We start from the raw sequence: 8196 nt of genomic DNA, 5'->3' as shown, positions 1-8196 counted from the left end.
AGGGCCCAGTCTTCAGACTGCACCATCTCAGCCTGGGCTGCAGTAGTCTGGGCTGGCTGGCCGACAGGCAACAGTAAGGGCACAGGCAGAGTGGCAAGGTTGGAAGCAGGAATGCTGTCATCCTGTCTTCCATGGCGCCATTGCCACTCTCCCAGGGTGGCACCTCAGCACTCCTGGTGATCTGCTGGAGAACAGATTGCTGGAGTGCTGTGACACCCTGGAAGCCGCAATCCACTGTGGTAATCAGAGCCACAATAGCAGCAGTCTGAGCCTGTAACGCAACAGTCTGAGCTTCCAAAGCTGCAGTCAGAGCTCCAAATGAAGCATGCAGACCTTGGATGGCAGTTGTTTGTGCTGCAATGGAAGCTGAGGCATCAGCCATCAGATGCTGCATCATGGTGGGTACCACAGATGTGCTGATGGAGGTGACCACCCGTTCCATGTGGGAAAGGATGGGCTCTAAGCTCTGTGCAAAGACCTGTGCCAAGTTGGAGCTGGACTCCTCCATGCCTCTTGACATTGTATTCAAGCTTTCTGGCAGGCTTTCCAGTTCTCCAACCATTTGGTCGTGTACACCCATCAGCCTTCTTCTGTAGCCTGGCCCATCAAAGTTATCACCTGACTCCTCGGCAGCAGAACGGTGAGCTGACACCTGCGGTATCCATTCCCCCCGCCCCTGCTCCTGCATACTTGTGCTTGGTGTTCCCTTCCCTATCCTAGCCTCTAAAGTACACGCAGTGTCAGTCTCTGAGCTGGTGGCTGCGAGTGTAGGATCGAATGACGGTGTGTCTGCATCATCACTGTCATCTCCCTCTGCCTCCTTTGACGGGTCCGGTTCCAGATCTTGGGTATCTGAAATGACAAAGGGAGACGGGTTGAGTTGTGGTGAGGGGAGAGGAGAAAGTAAGACGTTCGTGCTGACACCATCAGCAGCACGTGAGTCAGAAAAGACTTTGGGCTGAGGGAGAAGTGGGAAGCGAGAAGGAGGATTAGGTATGCAGAGACCCTCATCATCGATACCTCCAGCACCGCCAGTGGCCACGGCCGCAGTGTCGGACAGCCCAATGATTGCCAGCACGGTGTCCTCCATGGGGGTGAGGAAGTGTAGGCGCGCCTGTCCTCCCCCAGGTCTTTCCTGCTGCCTAGTGTTATGTGCCACCTTCTCCTGCAAGAAAGTGAGTGTCCTCAAGATGTTTGGGTGATGTAGCTGTCATGGTTGAATAGCTGCCAGTGTACATGATGTGTGAGTTGTGGGTGTGCAGCTTGCAAGAGTGGTAATGTGTGAGGGTGAGATGCAGCATCTGATTCGCAGGGTTTCGTACTGATTGAAAGAGTTTGTTGGTAGGTGGGTGACGGGGGGTGTCGTGCGTGGAGAAGTGGATGAGGCTAGTGGTGCAGTTGGTAGGATATGTTACGTGACATTTGAACGTACTCACCTTGACCACTCATGTCAAATCATTGAACTTCTTCCTGCACTGCATCCATGTGCGTGGAGTGATGCGCCTGGCATTGACCTTGTCCACCACAGCCTCCCGCTGTCTCTTGAAGATGTGTCTGGGGGGGGGCCTCCTACCCACTGTGGATACAGGATAGCCCTCCACCTCTTCCACCAAGGCCTCCGCTGCACTGTCCACTGTCCGAGAACCTTGGAACGCTCTTTCACAGGCGCAGCCTCAATCTCTTCCAGCCCAGGAATCACTTCACACCACTTCCTGCAGCCACAGTGCACCTCCCCTTTAAGAGGTGCATGCTGCCTTTAAGTAGTGCTAGCCACTCCCGATATCAGGGCTCCCTGCTGGTGCGTGCAGCCACTCACAGCGCAGGTAGCTGGCTGCATGCCGCAACCATGTAGATTAGCAGGCAGCACAAATGTTACGTGCTGCCTGCATCTCAATGACCAGGCGCAGGTTAATCACGCACTGCAATCCCCATGCCCTTTTTCGGGGGTTAACCAATTTAACCCCAACATTTGAAGCAACTCTTCTTCCAGATTGTTTCTTTGGAAAAATGGTCAAAATATCCCAAAACATGACATCATTCTATTTTTTGTGAGATTGACCCAAATTAGATTAAAAATTGGATTAAAGTTTAGCTTTACTTCTGAGCAAAGGATGATTTATGAACTTAGTTATTGTTTTAAATCATTTCTCCAGACAGCAGAGTAAAGTCTAGTTCCAGAAATTTCTCAAAAGAGGGTGTTTGCTGGTCAATGTCCTGATTTGTTTTTACTTTTTCGATAAGGGCCTTTAGGAAATTATCAGTGTTGACTTAGTTCCTGAACTAATCGCTACAGCAGATGTGGGTGTGATTGTTTGCTTTTGTGTACATGTACACAAAAGGGCAGGGATTGAAATTAGGTGCAGTCTTGCCACATCCAGAAAGTAATAATAGAATTCTGAATAAAGCTCATAAATATCAAAAGTTAATGCTTTCACAGATGCATTTTGTCAAGCTAAAATTCCTTGGCCTCTCTGTTGCCATCAACACAGTCAGCTAATCCATTCTTCTCAACCATCTCTCCTTTAGTTTATCTCCATGGCATTGCTGTGTCAGGCTTCCACTTCAATCGGTCACAAAATAGGAGCTGATTTTCCTCCCACTACTGACCTGTTCTTTCCCTTGAGAAGGTGGTGGTGGTGGGCCTTCTTCTTGAAACGCTGAATTCCGTGTGCTGAAGGTGCTCCCACAATGCTGTTAGGTAGGGAGTTCCAGGATATTGACCCAGTGATGATGAAGGAACAGCGACATATGTCCAAGTTAGGATGCTGTGAGACTTGGAGGGGAACTTGGAGGTGATGGTGTTCCCATGCACCTGCTACCCTTTAAAAATACTGGCTTATTAAAATATTGCCATCTATAGTAATTGATTTTGACCAACGAATAACTATCCTCTGGAGGGGTGCTGGAGGTCTTGGGTTTGGGAGGTGCTGCCGAAGAAGCCAGGCTATTAAAATGGCCTACTCACACCACTGGCACTGGCTTACCCCTGGCAGGGTCTTGCACAAGGAATCGAGGCCAAAAAGAGGAGTGAGCCTGCCTGTTGGCAGTCCTTTATAACTTCACTCTCTGTTTATGATGCCATCTGAATCTTTCAATGAGGCGTACTCTTCTCTAATCACTCTCAGCTACCTATTATTCTATATACAGTAATTATTGCTATAGCTTAATTTTATGGCACTGTAGAAGAGGATGGGGCTAGTTTTCCTGACCTTTGACCTGAGGAAATGATCATTCTCTGGATGGAAATGTCAGGAAAAGGGGTTGAAAATTTGTTTTGCTTGATGTCTGTGTCCTTTATGCTGCCCCTGGATTCCCAGAGATTTTCCCAATGGGCAGAGCAGGGCCGGCATCTGTAATCGGCACAGGCCCAATCTTTTCATACAAATAACATGGGCGGGGCGTTCCTGGCCCTCCTGTCTCAACTTTCTGTTAATGTGGCCCAGGGTGCCCAGATGTGGAGGAGCTCCATGAAGCTGGTAGTGGAGAATTGCTCAAGGACTTTGGAAACTTGGAGAGGGCCTGGCAGCAAGCTGAAGACAGACCCAAAGGTAAAAGGACCTCTTTATTGAAAGTACAAGTACATTTTGGTCCCAGAGAACAGTAACCAGCAGCCAAAAGGCCAACAGGCAGGCTAACGCCTCTTTTTGGGCTAGATTCCTTGCACAAGGCCCTGCCAAGGGTAAGCCAGTGCCAGTGGTGTGACTGGGCCATTTTAATAGCCTGGCTTTTTTGTGCCGTATGATATTTTGGATGTGCCATTTTAGAAAGGACATTAAAGCCATAGAAAGTGCATAGCATAGATTCACCAGGATGATACCAGAGATAAGAAACTGTAGTTGTGAAGAGAAGTTTGAAACATTGGGATTATTTCCATTGGAGCAGAGAAAGCTAAGAGAAAGCTTATTTAAGGTGTTTAAAATTACGAAGGGTTTTGATAGGGTGAGTAAGGAAAGATTATTTCTTCTGGTTGGTGAAACACACCAAGGGCGATCCTGCTGACTGATATCACCCTAATGAATCCACTTGGTACATACTGTGACTCGCTTGGAGATTTATAGGAGTGTCCTGTAAATTAATATTTCTCCATGGATAAGTAACTATTACAATTGTACTTACTATTAGAGTTATCTCCTCTTTTAAATGCCCCTTATAAGAAGTCATCTATTAATCAAAAATTTAAAAAGAAAAGAAACAACGATCACAGGGGAAAAAAGTCAAGGTAGGGACAAAGATTTGTTCCCGTAAAGTGTTTGTGGAGCAGTGGCTTCGAGGTTCATTTTGGTGATGTAATGAGAAATAAAGGTCCTCTCTGTGCCATACCTTATGGTCCTTCACTCCCTTTCCTGTAGTTCAATAAATACCCAGATATCATTTCAGAAAAAAAGGAACCTTTGCCCCAGATTATTTAAGATTCAAAGTAGTTTGTTTACTGAACTGGAAACACAGCTTGGCATGCTATTATATTCTTCTCTATATATTAGACATACACCAATTAAATATTTTCAATTATGTTTGTTTTTCAGTGTAAAACACACCTCTACTGAAAGATCTTCTAGTAACGCTAACAAAAGTTTACAACTTACAATACAAGTACTGGACAATTTGTACAAACTTGTATTTTGACGGTTACAATCAGGTTTGTAAATACTTATTTTGCATTGTCTAGACAAAAGGTGCCACTTTCTAAATAATCATTCTATAACTAGTTAAGCCTGTTCCAGCTTCCTATAATTAACAATTTATTTTATGCAACAGCTGCAAATTCACTGTTGTGAATCAAAATGTACCACATTGGCAATTTGGATAATTTGAATCCTGTGCCTAATGTTCTTGATTGCTGAATGTAAAACTTTTGTTCAGTTACATCAGTAGCCTAGTCAACACCATGTAGAGATAACTAAAAGTGTCCTAATCCTAAAAGTGCTGGCAATTAATGAATGTACAAAGGATGCTATTATAAATAGTGCATGGTTTATTTTTTGGTAGTTCTTTTATTTATGTTATATGTTCAAGTTTTACTGTCTTTTTTTCTTTTATGTACTTTATGCCTGAAATAACATTTGAATTGAAAAAGGGCCAATATAAATTTTCAGTTATTGATTCTGAGCTCTTCAAAATCGAAGCTCCCACTTCTGCTTGCCAGGTCTAAAATTGGCTGTAAATTAGAGAAGATTTACACTGGGCTGGCACACTGTCATTTTCAATTACAAATAAGAACCTCATTCAAGCTTCAGGATCATAATTTATGACTGCTCATAATTGAAAGTGATCCAGGACAGATGATGCGTATTCCGCAAGAGCGCATTTAGTTTGGCTCACCTCTGCCTTGTCCAGTATTCAAAACAAATGTCAGAATGCCTGCTAATTCTTCTAAACCAGACTTCTGTTCAGGACAACAACTATCGTTGTACCCTGGCTTGTGCTGCCGATTCTCTCTAGCAAAACCCTGCTGTAATCTATGGAGTCAGCTCATTTAAATCTTCATTGATGGTTCAGTAGTATAAATTCTGTATAAAATGGGAGTGCACTTGGTGGGGGAGGGGGGCAGGGGAGGTTGGAAATAAGGATTGTAGCCTTTAAAAAGTTAACAAAGCATTGTAGGGGGATTGGAAAGTCCGTGATCGGGGGGGTGGGGAGGAGGAAGTCCGGGGCTGAAGAGGTCCTAGGTATCCTTGTGGGCACTTACCTGGGCCCCCTGTGGCCAGGGTCCTGCTTTCACTGGTGGGTTCGATACAGTGCAAGCCTCACTTAGCCCCACAGTTAAAACGGTGTGCCCCTCCTGATGATGTCTCAGGACACGACATTGCCATTTAAATTACAGCCCGCTCCTCTGGCATGGGCAGCCTTACCGTCCCTGATTTCAGGCTACTTAAAATGGTGGGGGGCAGGAACGCATCGGGAACAAGGCGTGAACACCCCCTGCCCATACTGTTCCCACTGGGCAGGGGTGTTAAAATTTCCCCTCTAGAGTCTGAAAAGAAGGATTAGGAGGAACAGTTAACTTATCTTGACTGCTGTGGTGATGTTATTAAATTTGTTCCTGCATTGCTTAGAAGTCCTGGGTTCAGGAGGTAGCACTCACTGCCACAGCCACTTCCTTCCACAAAGTGCAGACCGCACTCTTGGCAGGGCTCCAGCCCCCAACCTCAAACAATCCCCTCTGCTCTGTATCTCTGTTACAAGGACATGCAGGTCTGGTTCCTTGGAGTTTACCACTTGTTCGTTTGATCTAGCTGCCATCTTTGTTACCCAAGTTGCCTGCTTTTTCCAGTGCTGTCATTGCCCCTTTAAACAGTAGCAGGTTTTATGTACTCTTGCTGTACCAGGTATCTGCCTCTTCTCCAGCTGGCTTCCAGCCCCCACCACACCGCACAACAGATCTGTCAGAACTCAGTCCCACCATTTACTGTAAATGTGAGAGGTGCTTAACATGGATGGGAAATAAAACTTTAGCTTCAAATAGTCTTCACTAATGTTTTATAACTATCCATATAATCTACTAGGAGCCCCCGTGGCTCTCCTCAGGATAGGACCTTAATGACTAAGTTTTAATGGGCATTTAAGCTTTTATTGTTGAAAGGGAGGTTAACATGACAGCCCTAAACTCAATGTTCAATATGCCTGACTGCTCAGACTGAGAAGAACTCTAGCAATGATATAAACGACTCATTTTCAAACCATTACAACACATAAGTAATTGTACAGTTAGTTTGCACATGACGAAGTGTAAGAAAGGTTCAGGTTACTGCCTAAAGTCTGGTTGAACACATTCTCCCTTTGTGACTCGCGAGGCAAGAGTACAGAAATTGTGGTTACCATGTTAGTCATAAAAATTAGGCTAATGTGATACATTATCTTTAGGGTACACATAAGCCTTTGACATGCTGAAGTATAAAACAAACATTTGATCATCTTTGATTTTCAAAGTTGCACAAGTTAAGAATATTGTAAGTCCTCCTGAATTGTATAATCAAATGTTTTTCAACAAATCAACCATTTTCAGCATTAAGACTAAGGGATGTTTTATGTGATAATCAGTTTTCTGAGTTTTATCTGGTTTTGCACATGGTTGGTAGACACAATGCCCCAAAATTTCATGAGGCCAATTGGCCTGCTGATGTACTACAGGAACTGGACTTCCGCCAGCCAATTCACTCCAGCGCTGACCTCGCTGTAGAATGCAGGGTCAGCTCATTTGCATAATCCACTGGTGTTGGCTGAGCTCAAAGTAGGAGTACGGTACTGGGGGGTTAGAAATTTCAGATGCCACTTTTAAAGAGCCAGGAATGGCTGAAGATTGTAGCAGCAGGCTGGCAGAGTAGCAAGTAGATAGTAAACATTTTGCGAGACTCATTTATTTGGTAGGTAGCTGTAACTGATAGCTCATGTGAGATTTTGGGGCACTTTTAAAGAATGGCAAGTGGAGGAGCAGGCAGAGATGCCCAAAGAAGGGAGCAGAGCATTGGAAAGAGGTACAAAATAATAAGGTTTTAATGAGGCTGACCTTCAGATGTTTCAGGATGAAATACCGCAAAAGAAAGAAAGGCCAACGGGACCCAATGGAAAGGAACCTAATAAAAAGCATCTTCATCCCATTTGGAGGGAGGTGGCACTGTCACTGAGTACCGTGTCTCTCACACACAGGACTAGGAACATGGGAACATAGGACATAGGAACAGGAGTCGGCCATTCAGTCTCTTCGAGCCTATTCCGCCATTCATTTAGATCATGGCTGATCTGTGCCTCAACTCCATTTACCCACCTTTGGTCCATATCCCTTGATGTTCTTACCTAATAAAAATCTCAGTCGATCTCAGTCTTAAATATTTGAATTGACCCAGCATCCACAGAATTTTGAGGGAGAGAAATCCAGATTTCCACTAGCCTTTGAGTGAAAAAGTGCTTCCTGATTTCAATCCTAATTGGCCTAGCTCTAATTTTAAGATTGTGTCCCTTAGTTCTGGATCTCCCCACCAGAGGCAATAGTTTCTCTGAATCTACACCATCAAATCCCTTTATCATTTTAAAGACCTCAATTAGATCACCCTCCAACTTTCTAAACTCAAACAAGTTTATGAAATCTATCCTCTTAATTTAACCTTTATGTCCTGATATCTTTCTGATGAATCTGTGCTGTATTCCCTCCAAGCCTTTCTGAGGTTTAGTGCCCAAAACTGAATGCAGTACTTCAGATGG

This window comes from Heptranchias perlo, chromosome 13, assembly GCF_035084215.1.
Source record: "Heptranchias perlo isolate sHepPer1 chromosome 13, sHepPer1.hap1, whole genome shotgun sequence".
NCBI lineage: Eukaryota > Metazoa > Chordata > Chondrichthyes > Hexanchiformes > Hexanchidae > Heptranchias > Heptranchias perlo.
This window is presented reverse-complemented; position numbering follows the sequence as displayed.